Source organism: Myiozetetes cayanensis, unplaced genomic scaffold (genome assembly GCF_022539395.1).
Source record: "Myiozetetes cayanensis isolate MyiCay16 unplaced genomic scaffold, myiCay2020 scf5-8, whole genome shotgun sequence".
In the NCBI taxonomy this organism is placed as follows: Eukaryota; Metazoa; Chordata; class Aves; order Passeriformes; family Tyrannidae; genus Myiozetetes; species Myiozetetes cayanensis.
The window spans coordinates 93,542,070-93,562,346 of record NW_026087742.1 but is presented as its reverse complement, the minus strand read 5'-3'; the positions used below and the strand labels follow the sequence as shown (position 1 = coordinate 93,562,346).

Below are 20,277 nucleotides of genomic sequence, written 5' to 3'. Positions count from 1 at the left end.
GCGAGCGGCCCCGCAGCCTGGCGCTAGCCCTGGTGGGCTCTGCCCAGGGGGAGGCAGGAGCCGCCCGCGCTCCTGTTGGGGAGCGAGAGAGGGAGATACGATGGGTCAGCGAGGTGCTGGGCTCTGCCCGCTCTCATTGTGTGCGGAGGTGAGAAAACTAACCCAGCCTCTGTCAGATGAGCACTTTTCCTTAAAGGAGCCTCTTTGTGGACACGCCGTTGCCCTTCCCGAGCCTCCCAGTTGGGGCGGAGAGGTTGCCGTGAGCTGGTGGAAATCAATGCTGACAGGCAGCTGGGTGGCGATTTTCTGATAAACGTTTTCGTTCATTGGTAGTGTCAGTCGGTTAAATCCCAGTGTTTTGTGGCAGTGTGCCTACCGAATGGGTGACAGAAGGACTTCAGAGCAATGTTAGCAATGTTCAGGCTCGTTTCCAGCACCAGGTCGCCTCGGTGGCTCCTGAACCCCTATACCACCGTGCCGGGCTGGAGCGCTCCCTGCGCCTGGGTTTCGAAATCTGGAACTTGCGTGTATGAGGTTGGATACCCATAGGCCTGGCTTTACACCCGGGCTGGAGTTGCTGGCAGTGGGAGCCTACTCTGGAGGCTTGCTCTGGAGAAATGCGACTTTTCCTTCCCTCTGGGAAGAAAGGGAATAGCATGTCAGGATAATCCTATGTGTTTCAGAAAGGGAGTTACAATGCAATTTAGGTGTTTGCATGCACAGTGAGTTTAGGAACTCTCGTCTCCTACTGTGGGATGTTTCTGGGCAGAAACTCAGGCAGAGCATGGTTTCTCGGCTCCTGTTCCCACAGCTTTGTAAGAGACTATTCTCCTCTTGAACTTTCTATTCTGCCATGTATTCTGCTTACAGAGCCCTGGCTAGACTCACTGTAATCACTACCAAATATGAGAGGGCAGTGCTGAAGTAGTAGCTTTTTAGGTGATGTTTTATTTTGGAAATGATTTTGTGGGTGTAAAAACATTTTAGACTTCATTGCCAGCATCTGAGATGTGACCTGAGGGTTGTGAAAAATAATGAAAAAAGGCTTAGTACATATATGTGTGTGTGTACAGTAGGTTCAAAGCAATGGGACAAGTTCTCTTGCCTAGGCTATTGTTCGGAAACAGCAGGGGTGCCATTAAAAGTACCAGTAAAGACTGGGATTAGGGTGATTGGTAAGCAGAGCTCTGAACCATTGCAGTGATTTTGTGTTGTAGCAGCATTCAGAAATCCCAGCTGTAAATCACATTATACAAAGAGAAAGCCAGTGCCTGGCCTCAAGCGATGACACAGGTACAGCAAGCAATTTGTAAGAGGAAGGAACAGAGTGGAAGCCATTTGTCTAATATTACGTAGGTTAGGCCAGAGCTCAAAGTTCCCAGACTGTAACTGGCTTTATATATTTTGTCTCTGTTATAATACTTTTTCATTATGAATCAAACCTTTCCTGATTATGGACTAATTTTCTAAGTACTAGCAATAACGTTTGATGTATGTAGAACATGTATTTAATGTGTAAAATGAATAAACATTAACAGTTTTTGAACTGGGAGCTCAAAATACTTCCAACTGGAAGTGTAAAAAATTATTTGAATAAACCTTCCTAGGATATCATATATTCTGTAATTGTACAGTAGAAATTAAATGGAGCTTGAGTTGCTTGGAATTTGTAGTGTTGGATGAGGCAACCGACCATCATGGTAACAGTGGTTTATTGCATTACTTTGAAAGAGCTCTTGCATTTTATACTGATATTATGCTACTTTTAAGTAGTACTGTTATTTCAAACCAGCATAATGAGATGAAAAGCATTTGGCATGCAACCGTGTAAAACAAGATTTCAGTGCTAAATTCAGATCCTTTCTTGAAGGTATCTGTAAAATACCATGGTTATGCAGGGTGTCATACCAAGGAAAATAGACATTTAGGTTAAAGCTGTCTTAAGAAATTTTTGTCATGAAATGACAGTCAGAGCAGCAGTTTCAACTGTGTTTTTCCTCTTTTGGAAGGGAATGGTTTCTTAGCTTAGAGATGGAAGCTCTCACTAAGTCAACATGAGGTAAATGGCCATAATAAATGGGACACTTGAATGAGATAAATTACAGATTTGAACATGAGCCTCTTCCGTCTCACGAACAGGTTATTTCAGAGTGATTTCTGTGTGTTTGTTTCACAAAAAAAAGTGCTTAAATATGTAGTTTGAATATACATGTACACATATACAAAGAGAGGGTTTTTTTGTTCTAGTTGTGAGATACAACAGAAAATACTCGTCCAATCTGAATAATGCTTTTATTCAGATTTTCATGAACAGAAATTTTTTTTTTCTAGTTGTTTAAAAAGTGACAAATTGTCAAATTTCTCATCTGAGTTAAAAAATCCACAACAAAAACAAAACAGAAAAACACAACCCCAAACAAGCATCAAGGTCCAAAGCCACTTTGTACAGTCTGTCAGTACTATCTCAAGGTAATCTTGCGTGTTGGCTTGTTACTGTCTAGCAAACCTCACTTGCACGTTCTCTCTGTTTTTTCCACTTCATTTTCTTTCTGCTACTAACTGTTATTCAGGTAATTGTAGCTAATGAACATAGAAAAATGTTAAATCCTGCACAAAATTAGCAGTAAGTGGGGATGCAATTGATGATGTCTGGGAATGTTGTGTTTTCACGTGTTGGCAACAACAGCAGCTACTGGGGATACTTGCCATTTTGTGGGCCAGTCCTGCTGGTTTAAGACTCTGCCAAGTCTGTGTGAAATACAGTTTGTTGCATCTTTCTGAAAAAAATGACAAATAGTTTTTTGGCTTAGTAAGATGAAAGAACCAGCCTGGCAGGCAGCTAACTCTAACCTTTGCACTTAGACTTTTTAATTTTCCCTGAGGTGCGTGTTTCATGTGGTGCCAAGCCTAGCTGTTAATTCATTAGTTGTTAATATATGTGGCTATTCACATGGCCTTTTTGTTGAGTAATTATGAATAAATAATGTTCTGATTCATGCCTGTAAGTGTATATATTCCTGACCTGTCTTATCACACATGCAGAAGAGGAGGGTTGGATTATGGATTTTAGTTTTGTTCCTTCTTTCTAAATGATCCACTTTAAAGTAGCACTCTCACTAACTCCTGGAAGTGTTAATGCAAACATTGCATCTGTTTACTAAGGGAAAGATTTTTCTCTTCCCTAAAATATTGGGGATCATGAAGGCAAGCCATGCAACCTGAAGTAAATGGTTTTAGAGGGGGTTGACTTAACTGTGATTCATCATACATAGATCATACATAGAGAAGTACCTGTTTAATTCCAGACATGCTGAAAATGGCTTGTTCCTTTTCGGAATGTGTGTCTAGGATAGGTATCAAATCTTAACTTCAGTGGGCTTGAAAAGATGAAAGAGCCATGCATCCCCAGCAGTGCAAGGCTGACAGCTGTGTTGACTCGGAGATATAGGCACTATGGTAGCCAAGCTAATTTTTATGGTACTTCTAGTCTTCAGCCGCTCTCATCTGAGTTGATGGGAGGAAGAATAAGTTCTGAAGGAAAAATACAAATTCCTCCTAAATACCACATTTCTTGTAGCAGCTAAAAAGTATTTGAAGTCATTTTGCAAGTAATTTAGAGCTTTCTTTTTCCTCCCTCAGTGAAAATGGCTAAGGTGGCACAGCTGGGTTTGTTGTGTGAATATATCCGTCAATGAACAGCTGATGCTCAAAGATTTGTCAAAATGAAATTGGGTAGTATGATTTCAGTCTATAGTGAGATGCTGGAAGCTGGCATTGTCCCAGGAGGTGTGCAGGGATTCCTTGTAGGCACCTAAGGTATGATGTAGCTGTGGCACAAGCATATAACCAAACCTCGTCAGACAGTAAAATCCAGGTGACAAAGATACTGCTTGTGGTTCAGAAGACACGGTAGTTTTTATGATGCTCAGTCTCAAACTGGGAGTGCAGTATTCCTCGCAAATAGAAATTTTGTTGTCACATGAAGCAGTATTCAGTGGATTTGAAATAAACTGATGTAAAGCATTTAAAAAAAAAAAAGGTTTTGCTTCCAATGCACCTTTCAAGGTGCATCTACTTTTCTAGGATCATGGATTATTTTGTTTTGAGATTAGAATAGGGTAAAAAATGTTTGGAAAGACTGCAGGATGTATGGAATGTCAGTATAGTTGTGGGGTTTGTTTTGAAGCAGTTAAGTATGTTTCGGGTAAATGGACTATGAAGAAATTGTTGCTGTTTTCATTGCAGTAGTTTATTGTAGATCAGTTCTCAGTTGAGATGCCTTTGTGTCAAGTGCTGTTCTATTAGATGTAATAAAACAAAAGTATCTATCCAACTGCATTTATCTTAGTCTGAGAAATACCATGTCGGAGGAGGGAAGACAAGATAATTTTGTATTTTTGTGGTATCAGCAGCTAAATCCCATCACAGAAGCTTAATCTAAGCAAGTGCCCAAGATTCCTATGTAATCAAAAGAGAGAGATGAATGACCGTCTGGTGGTAGGTGTCTGAATGTGTGGCCCTGACTCTCTCTGCTCTGCTGGTCTGCTTTGGGACCAAAGTGGAGGGATGTAGGTGTCCTTACCTGTACATGGGCAAGTCAAATGAGGGCTCCAGTATCCCTGAAGAAGGTACTGTCGGCATGTAACATTTTCCTGGCAGTGTCCTGGATGTCAGCTAGAAAGGGAGTGTTTGTACTCTTTGTCAGATCTGGATTGTAGATAAGTATGCAATGTGCCCTAATTAGGAGTTTTATTTAAGGAACATTAGTGATTTAACACCCCAATCTAATTACTTGTAAGCTTCTTCCTAATTTTGCATTAGTGCTGGAGCAAGACTTTTTATGGAAAATACACCCTTAAGGAAATCGGAACCACTAACTCCTAGTGCTTATAGAAAGCTTTATTTCTGTGACAGTGTTCTGTAGACAATCTCTATGAGAAATAATAGTACTTTTTTTGGTGTCAAAGACAGAAAATGTGTCAAGTGTTTTCAAAAAACTATTGTAGTCTGTTCTTGCAATCTAGGTGACTCTGGCTTTAGAATGTGAATCTCTAGGATGAAATTCTGCTGAGATATTACCTAGTGGAGAAAGCATGCTTTGATCACTTTATACCACAGTCATCTTTGGCCTTCAGTGGGTGAGGAGGACAAGTCAGGGTGTAGCCGGAGTACTGGTGTGTGCTCATGTAGTTTATAGCAGCCAAGACAGCTTTTTATAAACATAGATGGTAAGGTGCAATTTGGAGCAGCCATAAGCCCATCTAAAATGTACACGGCCTTAAAGGATAAAGCTGTTTGTGTGGCTTGTTTCCAGGTAATCCATGTAGTGTGTTTCAGCTGGACAGAGAACCTGGTGGAGAATATTCTGGCCCATCAACCAGGTGGTCATAACAATTTTCTCCTCAGAGAAGATCTCTCAAGTGTTCTCTCAAATTCAGGCTTGCTATTTCCAGAGATTGATAAATTTGACTAATCCTTAGTACCGGAAGGCAGTTCATGCTTTGCAGAGTTAAAACCTAATAATTTGTTCTCTTTAAATGCTAGGTTCTTAATGTTTTTGAAGATGAGGAGCTTTGTATCCAGTCTGGAGTAATATAATATAAATAAGGTCTGGAGAGAGAGATCCATTTATTTGTTAAATGGAAAAGAAACAAAAAAGCACTCAGGCTCAGAATACCTTATTCCCTTATTGGACTGATGAAGTAATTAAGCCTAAAAGCTTGTCACTTGTTTTTATTGCACAACAGTTGTAGTAGGCTTTTAAACTAATCTTTTGCTTATTTATCTTTGTAAAAGAAAATGTTTTGTCTGTAGTCAGAGCTGCTGTGTGCTTGGGGGGCTCTGAGTGCGGACATGTGCGTTTAATGCAAAGCAGTTGGAGTCGCTTCAGCATGTGAGATCGTGCCCTGGGCTCATGATTCCTCAGTCCTGTCACATCTCTTCCTTTCCCAGCAGGACATGCTCGTCTACATCCCAGTGTGCCAACACAACCATATAAAGGAAAGGATACAAAAACACTGCAAGCTACTCTGCTCTGCTTCCACTTCCTACCGCAGATACTGCTTTTGATGTCAAGTGGCCTGGTACTTCCTTGACCCCTTTCACTGTTCCTCACTGAATGTGTTTTAGCATCAAATAATTTGGCTCTCACTTTAGTCCCAGGTTCAAGTCTCCTGATTGTTCACACTGCATTATGCTAATGAATTCAATATCCCTACCAGCGATGGAGAAGTAGTTCCTTCTGAAGAAGGGCAGGGGGGAAAATAGGCATTGTTGGCTGGCGAATTTGCTTCAAGGTCTGCTTTGGATGAACAGTATGGGCACAGACCCTGCCAAGTTTGGCTTCCTCTGCCTGGGATGTTTCTCTAGCACTCTCCCAGGAGGTCTTCTGCCCCTAACTGCCCCCTCATGCCCGTGTTATAAAGAGCTTGGAAGCACTCCTCAGTGTCAGATCTAGCTGGGCACTACCAGTGAACAGACCCTGGCCCTGATGGTGGTTAAGTAGATGGTGACAGCATCAGTAGTTTCATATCAACTGAGATTTGGGTATTTAATTATCTTTTCTATAGTTCATATTCTTTCTCCCCCTGTGAAAGAAAGTGTATGTACAAACAGAACACAGGAGGTGCAGGGTACTCTAATAGACAGCCAGTGTCTTAAGACTAAAAGTGTTCATCAGGATGAGGAAGTCAAGCTACTTCACAGTAACTTTCATTAATAGGGTGGAATTTTTATTTGTATATTTTGTCTATTGTTGTAACTACTAACCAGGCTTTCTGAATTTATGCTTGCATTAATACTTACTTGTTGCAGATACTGCCTTTCAGAATCCTGAGGGGTTTGTTGGGTTTTTTTGTTTGTTTGTTTGGGGGTGGGGGGTTTTTGTTTGTTTGGTTTGGTTTTGTGTGGCCTTTTTGTTTGTTTGGTTTGTTTGTTTGTTTCCTTCAAACAGGTGAAATTTTTTTCCTTGGTACACGACTGGTAGCTTTTGCATTGGTGGAGGTTCTCCCCATCCTCTGTCATATTCCCTCAACTTTTAGTCAAACAGGATGTTTGAGATTGATGTTACATTTCCCTTAAAAAGATTTAATAAAAGGTGCTGGATTGGAGTAACTGTGCAGTTGTTGCAGAAAGAGGAATCCTGGGCACGCAAAGGCAGAGCCCACAGCAGCTGGGCAGCACCGTGCTGGCTGTGGCATTCACTGCTGCTGCCGAAGCAGTCCATGGGCCAGACAAAGTTGTGTTCCAGTGGACCTGAATACTTGATCAGTAATTAATCTAGTTGCCAACAGTGCAAGGGGCAGAGTGAGGTGGTTTTACTATGTTCTTTATATAGTTTTCAAAAAATGGAACACACCACTTTCAAACTCTCTTCTCATTATTAAATACAGCTGCTGCAAGTGGTGTCTGCTGGAAAGAGCAGTCAAATGTCCTTATTATTTCAGGGGCTTTGATGACCTTTAATACATATAATAAGTGCCTGTCCCTGCTCTGAAAAACTTTCAGTCTATCAGATGAGAGAAGAGCAAGGGGAAATTAGGTAGTGTCCACAGGGACAAATGAGGTAGCAAATATAATTTAAGTCAGAGGAGTTTCATTAACTAAGAACACATTCCACTTCTGGTTTTTTGTTTTATATAGTAAACCATCATTAGACTAGCTAGGTCTTACTATTTTAACTACTGTAATTTAAATAAAATCCATAGATTTTTAAAAAGTCAGTTCAGTACTGGTAAGTAGGACTAAATTTCCCAGAAGTTTAAGAGCAAGGATGCTGGAGGCAGAGGAGGGAAGGAAAATGGTGGTCTACTTTTAAGGGACAAAGCCAATTACTCTCTTCACATTGTCTGCAGGTGTGCCAAGTTACACACGGCCATACCCATTAATGAAATAGTGACTGACATGGTAGGTAAATTTGTCCTCTCTGGTTTGTGATGCACGATGAAGGTGAAGGGCCACAGCAGTATGCTGTAGCTGTTTGCACCAGTTTGTCTGGTCTAGAAGTCAAAGAAATGTGCACACAGATGAGGTCAAGTACTATAGACCCTTTTGTCACCTACCCTTGGCTCAGTGCAGCATTCTTTTCTGCACTGGGGATGAGAATATTTGAGAGGCCAGTGTGAGGTGGTGGAGTGTGGCTGCACTGGTGGCTGTGTGCATTCCAGAAGGGTTATTTGTGCTGATTAAATAGGTTGGTATTTTGGAATGGCTAAGGGTGGGCCTGGGTATCTTCCATGCTTAAGTGTTAGCTGATCTTCTCAGAAAGAAAGGACAGCAATGTTGTGGCTGCTCTTGCAGCATATTTGCTCAACACTTATGGAGGAAATGTTTCCTTGTTTTTCTGTGGGATTTTTTTTCAGTCCTGTTTGTGGGCTGGGTGCACATATGTGAATTCCTTCTTAGTTCAAACACACACAGTTCTCACACAGGGCCTGCTGCTTGGGATGCTTGGGAGAGGCACATCTAGCTCACAGAAGTCAGGAACCAAAGCCCTGTCTTGTTGGGGCTAGAAATGATTTGTGTAGTCTTCCTTGTATTGTTTCTGCATTTTTGTCTTCATTCATTCTTGGTAAGACATTGGCAGATCATGGATACCACTTATAAGAGTAAGTAAGTGACAACTATTATTTAGTATCCTTTTACTGATGATGTCTACTTTCACAAAAAATTTAACAACCATAGAGAAAGGAAATAGGAGAATTTTATGAGGGAGTGGATTAAGTATAATACAGAATGCTATGTTGCTTTTGTGTTTTAGCACAGAGCATAGATGGAAATTCTGCTAACCTGGGAGCCAGTGAGACTGAACAACTTGAAATACTTCATGTATAACTATAATGCTATAGCAGAGTTCAAATTGCTCTCAAAACCCTTCATTTATTCTTGCTAATTTAAAAAAGCCACAGATTTGCAGATTGTTTCATATTGGGACTTGTTAAATTTCACTTGATGTTTGACAGCTGAAATCTACATGTGCCATTTCCAGCTCCCATCTGGTGCTGCTACTAGGTACTGATGACCTTTCCTCTTCTTTTCCAAAGACACAATGATTCAGGACTGATATAATAAGATAAGATATATTAAAGGAAAACAGAAAGAAAACCAATCCCATTCCTTACCACCCAACCTTCATTTTGTGACTCCACTGACTGTTTCTGTGAAAATGCAGAAGCCACCAGTTGTGGTTCTTCTGTTTCAAATGGCATTTTGATTCCTTTTCAAAACTGTTCTTATAAAGTACTGTCATTACTACTGAAAACAAACACGTGAATGAAGGTTAAAGTGCCTATCAATAGATCAAAAATACATGATTTCTACTGAGATAAATGGTTAAACTTATTCCCTGTTAAATGTTTTTACAGTATAATTTTTAGTATTATCCCAGTGATCACCCTGGGATCAAAGACTTCCTTAGATGAGTATGCTGTCTTTCTTCTTCCCCTACCCTCTCTTAAATAGTGTGGCTTCTTCCTGCAGGGACTTGATGACAAATCATCTAAAGTTAATTCGTTAGTGTCCTAAACAGTGCTGAGCAGAATATAGCTGTTCTCATTAGCTCTCTTATTGCCTGAGTGTCAGCACAAAACTCTTGAGGATATGTTTGTAACATGAGTATGTCTTGATTTGCTTAATACACATTTTTATCCAATCGTGGAGATGACATTTAACTGTGCTCTGGCTTCTAAATCCTTGGTGAATTAGTCTTAAGTGACCAAAATCAATTGAAAATGTCTAAAGACTTAGTGTGATTGATGGTTCTCTTTGCAGAGGGACTAGGTTTTAAAATAGCTGAAGGTTTGCTTAAACATCAGGCTACAGGGTTATTTACTTATATGGGAAGAATTTCTGGTAGCTGTGCTCTATCAGCACACACCATCTCTTGTGATATGTACTTTTTTCTGTTTGTGGAGTTAATACTATTGTCATAGCAGTGAAGAGAAACTTACTCTGTGATGAAAGATTAATACTGTAACGCTTTGGTTTTGTAACATTTGGTTGCTGATTTCATGTGGATTTTGTTTAAAGTGTTCTCATACTGAACTGATACTGAGATCTTGTGTGTTTTGGTCATGCTGGTGCATACTGACAACTGTCTTTTTTTTTTTTTTGTATGTGTGTGTAATCACTGGCATTGAAATTTGCTAGATATTGCTCATGATTCTCAAAGAATCAGGAATTAAGCACACTAATATCTTGGAACTTGGTTCAAGTTTCTCTTGAAAAAGGAGCATAACCCAAAGAATGAGAATCCCTTAAAAGTGCTGACAGTCTTTGTTCAAAATACTACTTTCTTTATCTGTTTATTGTCTCTACAAAGGAAAAATAGATTTCTTTGCTGTAAGTTTTAAGGAGTTAACAAAGTCGATGTAAGGGGTGAAAAACTGGATTAATATCCCAAGGTTATCTAAGGAATTGTGTGTTTCTGTAATGGTAAAGATTGCTTTAAGTGTTTTATCGAGGTAGCACTGGTGGTTTCACTGTGAATTGTGTATGTCCTGAGAAGGTGAGAGGACTGTGTATTGAAATGAGCATTGCCCCATGTGTAGTTAATGCACCCATCCTGCATAAAATTTGATTATGTGTTCAGGCTATATTTTACTTAAAAATAAAGGTATTTATATGTCACTATCTATAATGCTGCAGCTTCTTCTGAGAACACACACAGGATCACTCTTGAGGAAAAAGACACACAGAAAGAATCGTGTCTTGTCAATATCACCTGGGGAGTCTTTCCGCTGTGCCTTCTGCAACCAGACTTGTCTATCTCGCATTGGCCTTATCAGCCATCAGCGCATTGTAGCAAGAGGGGGTAGAGCCCTTCTCAAATCTTCGTTTGGAAAGCCTAACCATGATGGTGATGACTGATGTACTCTGGGATGCAGTTTGCCATCTTATCTCAATTCTGGCAGGGAAAGACAGCAAGTATGTGGCTTTTTTTTTTGTTTGTTTAAATGACAACATAGAGCAACAGCACTTTGAGCCTTTGTGCTGCAGAAAATGAAAGCATTAGCAGTCTGTATCTGTGACATGGCAAATTGGGCCACCATTTCAGTCTTCCAAAGCATGGTAATAACAGAGTTAATGCTGGTGCACTCATACCCTGTCACAAAATTTAAAGTATTTGTTGGTGTAGGATACAGCTTCCTCCAGTGCTGCCCAGCCTCTTCCTAACTGTGGCAACACAGTTATGTGTTTTTCATCCTCAAACACTGAGAGGCCACAAAAACCTAAGTATAATTCTTAAATGTATCAGTAGATTTTTACTGTGTGTGTATCTGTAATATAAATGTGTGTGCATATGTATGTATGTGTGTACTGTAAGACTCCAAATCTCCAGCTACAAGCTCACCGAAGGGGCTTTACTTTTCAAAATGTGTAAGGCTCCAACAATAACCACCCTCTGGACATAGTAGAAGAGCCTTTGGTTCTTTTAACACCTTAAGAGAGAATGCAAAGGAGAAATGCTGCACACATTTTCTCAGGAGGTAAACTTTACTTGGCAAAAGTTTAAAGGGTAACATACAACCAAAACAAAGCATTCCACAAAGCATTGACTTAGCACATGCTAACCCATACAACTTAGCAAAATCCAACCCATTTGGTTCCGTTACATAGTATATTAAGAAATGAGATTAAGAGAAGAAGAAGGAGCAATGAAAGAGAAAAAGAGAAGATCATAGCTACCTCCAGAGTTCGGTGAGAGTCCAGCTTCCATGTGGCCAGGTGGAAGGTCTCCAGCACGGCTGGAGAGATCACTTGTTGCTGTTTTTACTCCTTTGTCCCCTCTGTGGGCACTGCTCCCAGGCAGGGCTCCTGGCCCAGTGGCCACTCTGGGGTGGGATGGGGAGTGGGAAGTGGTGCTCCCATTGTGCCAGTCAAGCAGAGACTGGATTAGGGGTACCAGGGAGCCTGGTGTGGGTGTGCTCCCAGCTGCCTTTGACTGACAGCTGCTCTAGGGTCCCCGATGAGGCTACAGGTACTGAGGTGTGGGGTAGGGCATTACCTCACCTCAGTGAAATTTGACCTGTCCCCCCCCCCATGCAGCTGAGTTGTTCCAAGCCAGTGTAATAATCCAGTGTCTCCCATGTACATATATTGATGTAGTTTCTGATTAATATTGCCCAAGAAACTGGAAGTCATCCTGTAATACAAATAAGTTTTTGTCTTAATTTTAAGGAGGAAAGGGTTCCTAAAACTTAGCAAGGGTACCTTCATGCAGCTTAACTTTGTAAAGTCTACATTTTTCTGGCAGTTCAAAACCTGTAGCAGAAGGTACTTGCTCATGCAGTCTAGAAGATAAAGTGATTTTTTTGCATAAATGTTGCCAGCTTGTATCCAGAGCTGCAGGACTCAGTTAGACAGGCTGCTTTATAAAGGAAAAATAAAATCCTGTGCATGTACTTTAGCAATTTGTCATTACTTTTCAAGCTTATTAACTCATAAGTAGCATTTAATGAGGATAACCACAAAGTAATTGATTTATAGAGTATGTTTATTGGTTTCCTAATTAATTTATGTATTAAATTTAGAGTTCCTCAATGAATATGTTCATCTGTTTTTTATATTTTGTATATGTTTTGTTCTCTAAATAAACAAAAATATTTCTTTAAGGTCTTTATTCCAGGCTGCAGGTTGTCTGTATGAGCACCCAGTTTAAGCACAGTGTAGATAGAGTTTTCTCCAGTGGACCCACTGCACCCACAGCTGAGCCCCTCAGTCAGGCTGGTGGCACCTCTATGAAAATATTTTTAAGAAAGGGCAGTACACCACAGAACAGTGGGGAAAAAAGGTGTGAGAAATGACCCTGAGAGCGCCCAGGTCAGAGAAGAAGGGGGAGGAGGTGTACAGTGCCAGAGCAGATATTTTCCTACAACCTGTGGCAAGAATGATAGTGGAGCAAGTTATTTCCCTGCAGCCCATGGAGAAACATGCCAAAGCAGATAGGTACCCAGACTGCAGCCGTGGGTAAACCCACATTGGAGCTGGCAGATATGGACATAAGGAACTGCAGCCGATGGAGGGCCCCTGTGGGACTTTAGCCTACAAGAAGGACCCACGTTGGACCCATGTAGAGAACTCATGCTGGATCATATATGGAAAACTGAGAAGGAAGGAGTGACGTAGAAGAACTGGTTGTGCTTCATAGACCAACCACAACTCCCATTTCCCCTTCTCCTTGTAGGGGTAGGGGAAGAAATCAGAAGAGTTGTAATGAAGGAGGGAAATGGAGCCTTGGAAGAGGGGTGGATTAGTTTTTGTCTCTGTTTCTCAACGTTCTACCCTAATTTACAAATAATTAAATTAATTTTCCCCAAGTCATGCCTGTTTTATCCATATTGGTAGTTAGTAAGTGATCTCCCTGTCTTTATCAGGATCCGTGATCTTTTCCATCTTATTTTCTGCTTCTGACCTGTTGTTCAGGAAGGGTGAGAGAGTGGCTAGGAGGGTGCCTGAAAGCTGGCCAACATCAACCTTCAGCAACAACCTAGACAATAATTTGCATTTTGACTATTAGATCATAACTGTAAAATCCTGTAATTTTATGACTGTAATCTGTAATCAGATTATGAATCTCTAATAAATTTTATGGTTTGTGATCTACAATGTTTAAGAAAATAATAGACTGAAATGTATTCACGTTTTTTCTTTTTCTGATTTTTACCCACTTAAAATTTAAATTACTGAATCCATGCTAGTATACAATAATTCAACTCTTGGACTCACCTTTTAAAGAACTAATTGTACTAATTTGTGGTTATAAGTGACATATTTAACCACAAGTCTCCTTCCTTTTGCCTTTTAGATAGCCTACCACACTTTTACATAATTCAATTAATTGTGCAAATTTAATTGAAAAAGGAACAAAATCATCTTAAGAACGTATAGCAAAACTAAATGCATTGTGCATATGATCACATGACAAGAATAACTGTTTTAGTGCTTAAGGTGAAAAATCTATCAATTGGTAACATAAACTATTTAATGGATGGTTTTGCATTAAAATAATTCTGAATCTTACCTCCAAATTGCAACCTCCATTGGCAAAGTAGAGATGTGGTTGCTGGCACTGAATATAGTACAATTTAAATGCTCTTGCATCTTCATGGACATACGTGTTTAATGCATTTTTTTCCCTAGAAGCAATGTGTTACTACATATACAAATTGTGTGAGAAATTGGTATGCAGCACTGAAACATTGTTCTGAAAAACAGGATACCTTTTCCTTGATGTAATCTGAGTTTTGAAGCATTATCTGTAATGGTTTCAGAATAAATGGGGACCTCAGCTATGCGGTCAGAGAAGCATTTTCTCCAACCCTGTGTTTTTGTACATATTGCAGCTAATACTTAATTATTCATCCTTTAAGGGGCATAATACTGATCTTGATTTAGTCTATTATGTTGTCTTTGAATATTTGATATTAATTGAGTTTAATTTAATCTGGAAAGCACATTACTAGTATAATTTATTCAGTATCTTAACAAAGAAAATGGCATTTATTTAAAGTAATTCAAAAGAAGGAAAGACTTCTCCCTCATTAGATAAGATATCTGCAAAATCTGGGTTCTTCTCTAAGCACACAGAAGACTGGTTTATCATTTAATGCTTTATTTTGTAGCAGTGTGGAAATACTGTTTTTTAATTGCAACTACTGTAATATAACAAATGCAGTTAATTTCTGCAAAAGGACTTTATGAACTGTTTCATAACCTACTATATGATAGAAAGTAGCAAGCAAAATTCTCTAAAATTAGGATGAACTGCTGAATTAAACGCTATGGCAAAACTTCTTCACTTGAGGGAAAAAGAGCCCTTTTCTTGTAGGTATTAATATTCTAGAAAGCAGATATTAACATTTTAATACCAAATTGCCCCCTCTTCATGGAAAGCATTCCCCTGTACTGCATCATGTCTTCTGAAACTAGCGGAGTTGACAAAAATTGATGTGAACAATTGCGAACACCACAGACACAACTGCCTTTAACAGCCTTAATGGCTTTGGTTCCTAGTGATAGCTCTCTCTGTTTTACCCAGATTTTGTGACCAATACAGTAAGCTGTACAGGTTTTGATGATTTTCTTTTCCATACATTCTCAGTTTGGATGCAAAGTAAATACTATTTGTATCATCTCTGCTAATCTAAAATGAATTACTCTGTTCCTGGTGCAATTTGGTTTAGCTCCAGGGTAAATCAGTGCTGTTGTACCAATTTACAGAAGCAAAGGCAGGATCTCAAAAAGGTGTTTGCTGTAATACTAACATAATAAATAGCAGCGTTTATTAGTAATAAATATAGTAATACTCTATATGAGAAATCTTGTAGGAGTGCACTGAAACTGAGTAAATATTTTCTTGTTATAAACTCAGATCTTGTGTTTAGTTTCAAAGTATAAACATCCATTTATAAGGAAAAACACTCTGCATCTTATGTGTGCAGAATTAAAATGGGGTCCTCCGTTCTACCTTCCAGGTAGCTCACCACACTTTTACATAATTCACATTAGGAGCATTGAATGTGGGAATTGTGGATTACCGCTTAGACATCTGTCTTTTTTTTCAGTGATGTGTTTTGGGAGTAAAAGAGAATAGAGAACTTATTAAAATAAATTTGGGGAGGGGTGTGCCAAAATAATCTTATTACTGAAGCAGCAGGAATTTCTTTCATAGACGAGATATCTAATCACTACCAAAACCATCATACTGGAAGTCCTCAAAGACAGAATTTCGATCGAATTCTTAATGGGTGAGAAATTTTGTCCTCAGAAAAGGATGCAAAGGTAAATATCTTAAAATACCATGGTTTGCAGTAAAATAACTGTCTTGTTTGAGTGAGAAACATACATTAGAAAAATACCACTGAAAGTGGATCGATTGCCACTTCTTAAAAACAGAGTATACAGAAGAGAAACTGTTTCTATTCTTCACCTGGTCTCCGCTTTGTTTCAGAAGTCACTGTTTCCTAAAATTTCCTTTTGTGTACACTTAAAACAGAAAATAGCGAAGTTCTCATTAAGGATTTGTGAGAATGAATAAACTCACTTAGTAAAAGTGTATGAGATTCCCTGTCTTTAGAACAGGCCTCTTAACCACTCATCAGTCTTCTATCTGCATGTAAGCTCTAGTCTTTGAATTAATTTATTATTCACAGTTATTAGCAGTACATACTTGAAACCTGATTACGTACTAGCCAAACAGACAATTCTGCACTTCAACAGTGATGACTTTATCTGCCTAATGAAGGCAGAGTTGAATCTCAGCATGGATTGTAGCAGTTACTGCTACCTCAGCACTTCAGAGGGCTAGTCATTTAATCATATGTTCAGCCTTCCAGTCCCTAAGATAATAATTTTAAATTTTGAAGGATACTTATGTGTGTGTGTTATCTATGTATATTAAATATACCTATATGTATATCTAACATAGGGGGTGTTAGTCTATTTGATCACATGAGATGTTTCGCAGAAACTTTGAAAAAATAATCCCTTTTTAGCCACCAATTTTCTGAGAACTTCTCAAGTAGTTTTCCTGGAAGCATTTGCTGTCTTTTGAAAGAACAAGTGTTGCTCATGGATGCCATACCTGAAGGAAGATAGGGCTAGATTGTATCAATGTTACTGATAAAGCAAAAATGAGACACCCATGGCTGTTGCACTATGTTGTACATGCTCATGTTCATATTGTAATATGCAATATAAAAGGATTAAGGACAGAGCTGAACTGAGCTTGTTTGGTTTACTTGTTGAACATTTGGAGAAACGTAATATTACCATTTGACATACACTGCACGAGACTCAAAAATGAAAAAGGGGTGGAAGAGAATTCTTCAGCTAAGCAGTCATTTTGTGTGGTACCCAAGTACCCAAGAATAAATGAGAAAACCTATTGTAATTCTCTATTTATGGGTTTATTTTTTGTTCCCACTGGTTTATGAAAATGTTGGAGATTTAAAGGAGGCATTGTGCTTGTGGGTCTTCTATGTGGAAACAGAGCTAGTATTTGGAAACAGAGATAGTATTTGCAAGCTGATGAAATTTATTCCTCTGGATGGCCTAAGTGATGTGACCTGTCAAGGTAATGAATGAAGTATTGCGATTAGGCAGGAATATTACAATGGCTGCTGTACGCAGAGATGATGTTTCCTAAATTGAAAAACAGGTTTATTAATGGTGTTCTTATAAATACAGGACTAATCTAGGATTCTGCTACCGTATTTAATTAACAAGTCAGCTATTAATGATTCATGTAGTTCAGATTGCAAAGTGAATGATGGTCAATTTTTTGCAGTGCTGTGTTCACAGCTGTGAAAAGGTGGTTGCACACCTCAGAAAGCTAATTCAGAAACATAGATCAGTATTTGATTCTGTCTTTTGCTGGTGTTAATTTAGTAGAAAGAGGTATTCCCATATTCCTAACCTTGTTTATGATTTAAGCTTCCTGCTTATTTATTTGAAAATATTATTCTTTGCCAAAAAAGACAATTTAATCTGATAATTTTGTATCATCGGGAATTTCTTGGGAGTAAACAGTCCATTCAAAATACATGTTGCTGCTCAAGTCTTGAAATTCATAAATTACTTGGTATAAACCCAGTTTTCCAGTTTTCCTGAGGAGAAGGGCATCTGTAGTTCTGGGAGCTCAGCTGTGTGCTCCCACTTTAGGTGTCTGGAAGCTGTCCATCCAGACGCACACGTGAAGGCAGACAGCAGAAGTACTGGACTGTGACAGCCACAGCAGCAGACGCGAGTGGCTGGAGTGTGATGTGTGACCCCTGTGGTATTGTCTTGAGCCATATGTAGTGCAGCACAGATGGCAGGAGTGTGGAAGGGAAACCCGATGGGAAGTTTGACTGATTTATCTGCAATTGCCTCCTCTCCTTTTGTTGTGTCATTAGTGGTATACTGAGGAAATGGGACAATAAAGACACACTTTGAGAGGGTGTAATGGTTCAGCAGTGAAAAATGTTAATGAAGTGTTGGAAAAAAAGCTTTTGGGAGTGGAGTGTTCGCATATCAATATATATTTCCTTTTTAATGGGAAAGGTTCCCTGATGTTAATGGCCTGGCCATGATTTAATGAAAAAGGTGCTTTCGGCTCTAAACAGACAGAAAGCAGGAAGGGAAATGAGAAGAAAAATGTGATTGTTCTGTATTTAAAGTATACATTAGTAGACTTTATGAGCTGTGAGCGTAGTGGACAAAGGATGTATTAAGTGATACAAAATAGATCCCAGAAGGTTAATTTAATGTTTAGAGCCTAGGCAAAAAAACCCAAACCCTTTAAACTTGCATAGATTGCAAAATTTCCGGTCAAGTGGCACAAAGGAAAAACGGAGAAACGTTTGGAGGCCTGTGTGAAGCGCTGTTTATGCTGGAGCTGTTGTTCAAGGCTGGTGCCTGGCCAGCTTTAGTCAGAGCAGACTAAAAGCTCTGACATTTGGCCAGAGCTCATTGTTGGATGTAGCTGAGATAATCTGAACTACTTTATCACTAGGTAGCTGATCCAGTGAGCTTCTTTAGGGTCCTAAATATTGTAGTAGCCTCAGAAAGATCATCCTTTCCACTAGATTGGTTACCCATAGCTTAATATGATAGACACAGCTTCTTCTGCAAAGGAAGGTGTCGTGGTTTTGCCCATCAGCCAGTCCCTGGGGCTGAGGATGGTTTTGTCCAGGTGGATTTCCAGACAAAAAGCCAATCAAAACTCTTAGTAGCACCTTTGCTAATTACGTATTTAAGAAAACGGAAGAAAAGATTGGTGGTGCAGTTGAAATTAGTAGCAGTAGCCATGTAGAAGAGGAGGCAGGCTCCCAAATTGGGAGCCATGTAGGAGCAGCAGCAGGCCCTAAGGAGGGCCAGGCCTCCCTCCTCCCCTGGCCCTGGGCTGGGGACATGTGTGGCACTGAAACCCCCCTTCTCTCATGTAAGAGAGTAAAGAAAAAAAAACTTTAGAGGACTGACTGCTTGGACAAAAAACGCTGCAGAAGAATTCTGGCAAAGAGATAAGGGACCTTCAAGGCCAGAGCTGCAGCAGGAGAGAGAAGTGCGAAGGGGGGCCTGCTTCTCCCCCCTTTCGCTCTCTCTCTTCAGCAGGGAAAAGACTGAAAAATAAAACCCTGCTACCTATGAAAGTTTGTTGGGGTGAAGAGACCCCCGTGCTGCTCGTGGAAGAGCCTACACTGAAGTAAGTGGATGCATAAGGAACTGAGACTTTATGAGAGACATGAAATGAGGCAGAGTCCTGTTGAAGATTTATGACCTGGAGAGCTTACACCAGAGTGAAAATGGCTCGGGTAAGCTTGGGATCTCAGTGAGAGATCCATACTGCTAGTGCTGGAGATTTGTGACCCTAAGATAACCTACGCTGGAGCAAGAACGGCTCGGGTAGGGATGTTGGAATCCGTGTGTGGGATCCATGCTGCTGCTGAAGATTTATGACCCTGAGAGAGAGGCTTAGGCTGGAGTGAGAACGGCTCGGGTAAGCTTGGGATCCAAGTGAGGGATCCATGCTAGACCCATGTCAGAGAGGTCTATTCAAGGACTGTTTTCCCATAGGGAGGGACCCCCACAGGAAAACAGGGGTGAACTCATAAGCCATTATCCCCTGTAACCCTTTGGTGAAGATTCATGGTAAGCAAGCGTCCCCCTGCAAGTCCATGGAAGAGAAAACCTTCAGGGTCTGGGTAACCCCCAGCCTCAGGTCTTAGCCCAGGAGGGGGTAGGCCCAGCCCTGGAGGCCAACACAGAGAGAAAGAGTTCCAGCTGCGATGAGAGTGCTGCAGAGTTACTGAAAAAACCTGGAGCTCTGAGAATGGAGAAAGAAACTTCTTCTCCTCCTTGGACTGATAAAAAGGGGGGAGAAGTATTTCTGTAAATGCATAATACTTTTACTTGAGTAGAATTATTGTAGATGTAGTTCTTTAGTTTTAGCTTGTTAGTAATAAATGTTCATATTATTTTCCCAAATCCAGTCTCTTTTGTCTGCATAAACCTTCTCTCATCTTACAGTAATTGTTTGGGGGGTGAGAGCAAATTGACCCCAAGCAAAACCATGACAGAAGGTAAGAGAGAAACTTTAAAACGCGTTCAGTTAGCTGACACTTTCGTCATCTCCTGTGCCAGTCTGCACTGTCTGTCTATCCTTGCAGAGCTAAGCTTATAGACAGTGGTGTTCTTTCACTGTGCTGGGCCATATATGCAAGAACAAATGCCTGATGGTGCAGAAGAGATGAGTTACTGCATATCATGAAGTTACGTATCTTATTTCAGTCTCCTTGT

General features: G+C 40.0%; 1 protein-coding gene across 2 annotated transcripts in view; it reads left to right on the top strand.

Moving 5' to 3' along the window:
• Positions 1–20,277, top strand: part of MYO16 (myosin XVI) — a 359,061-nt gene that overhangs the window by 439 nt on the left and 338,345 nt on the right. The window lies entirely within an intron of this gene.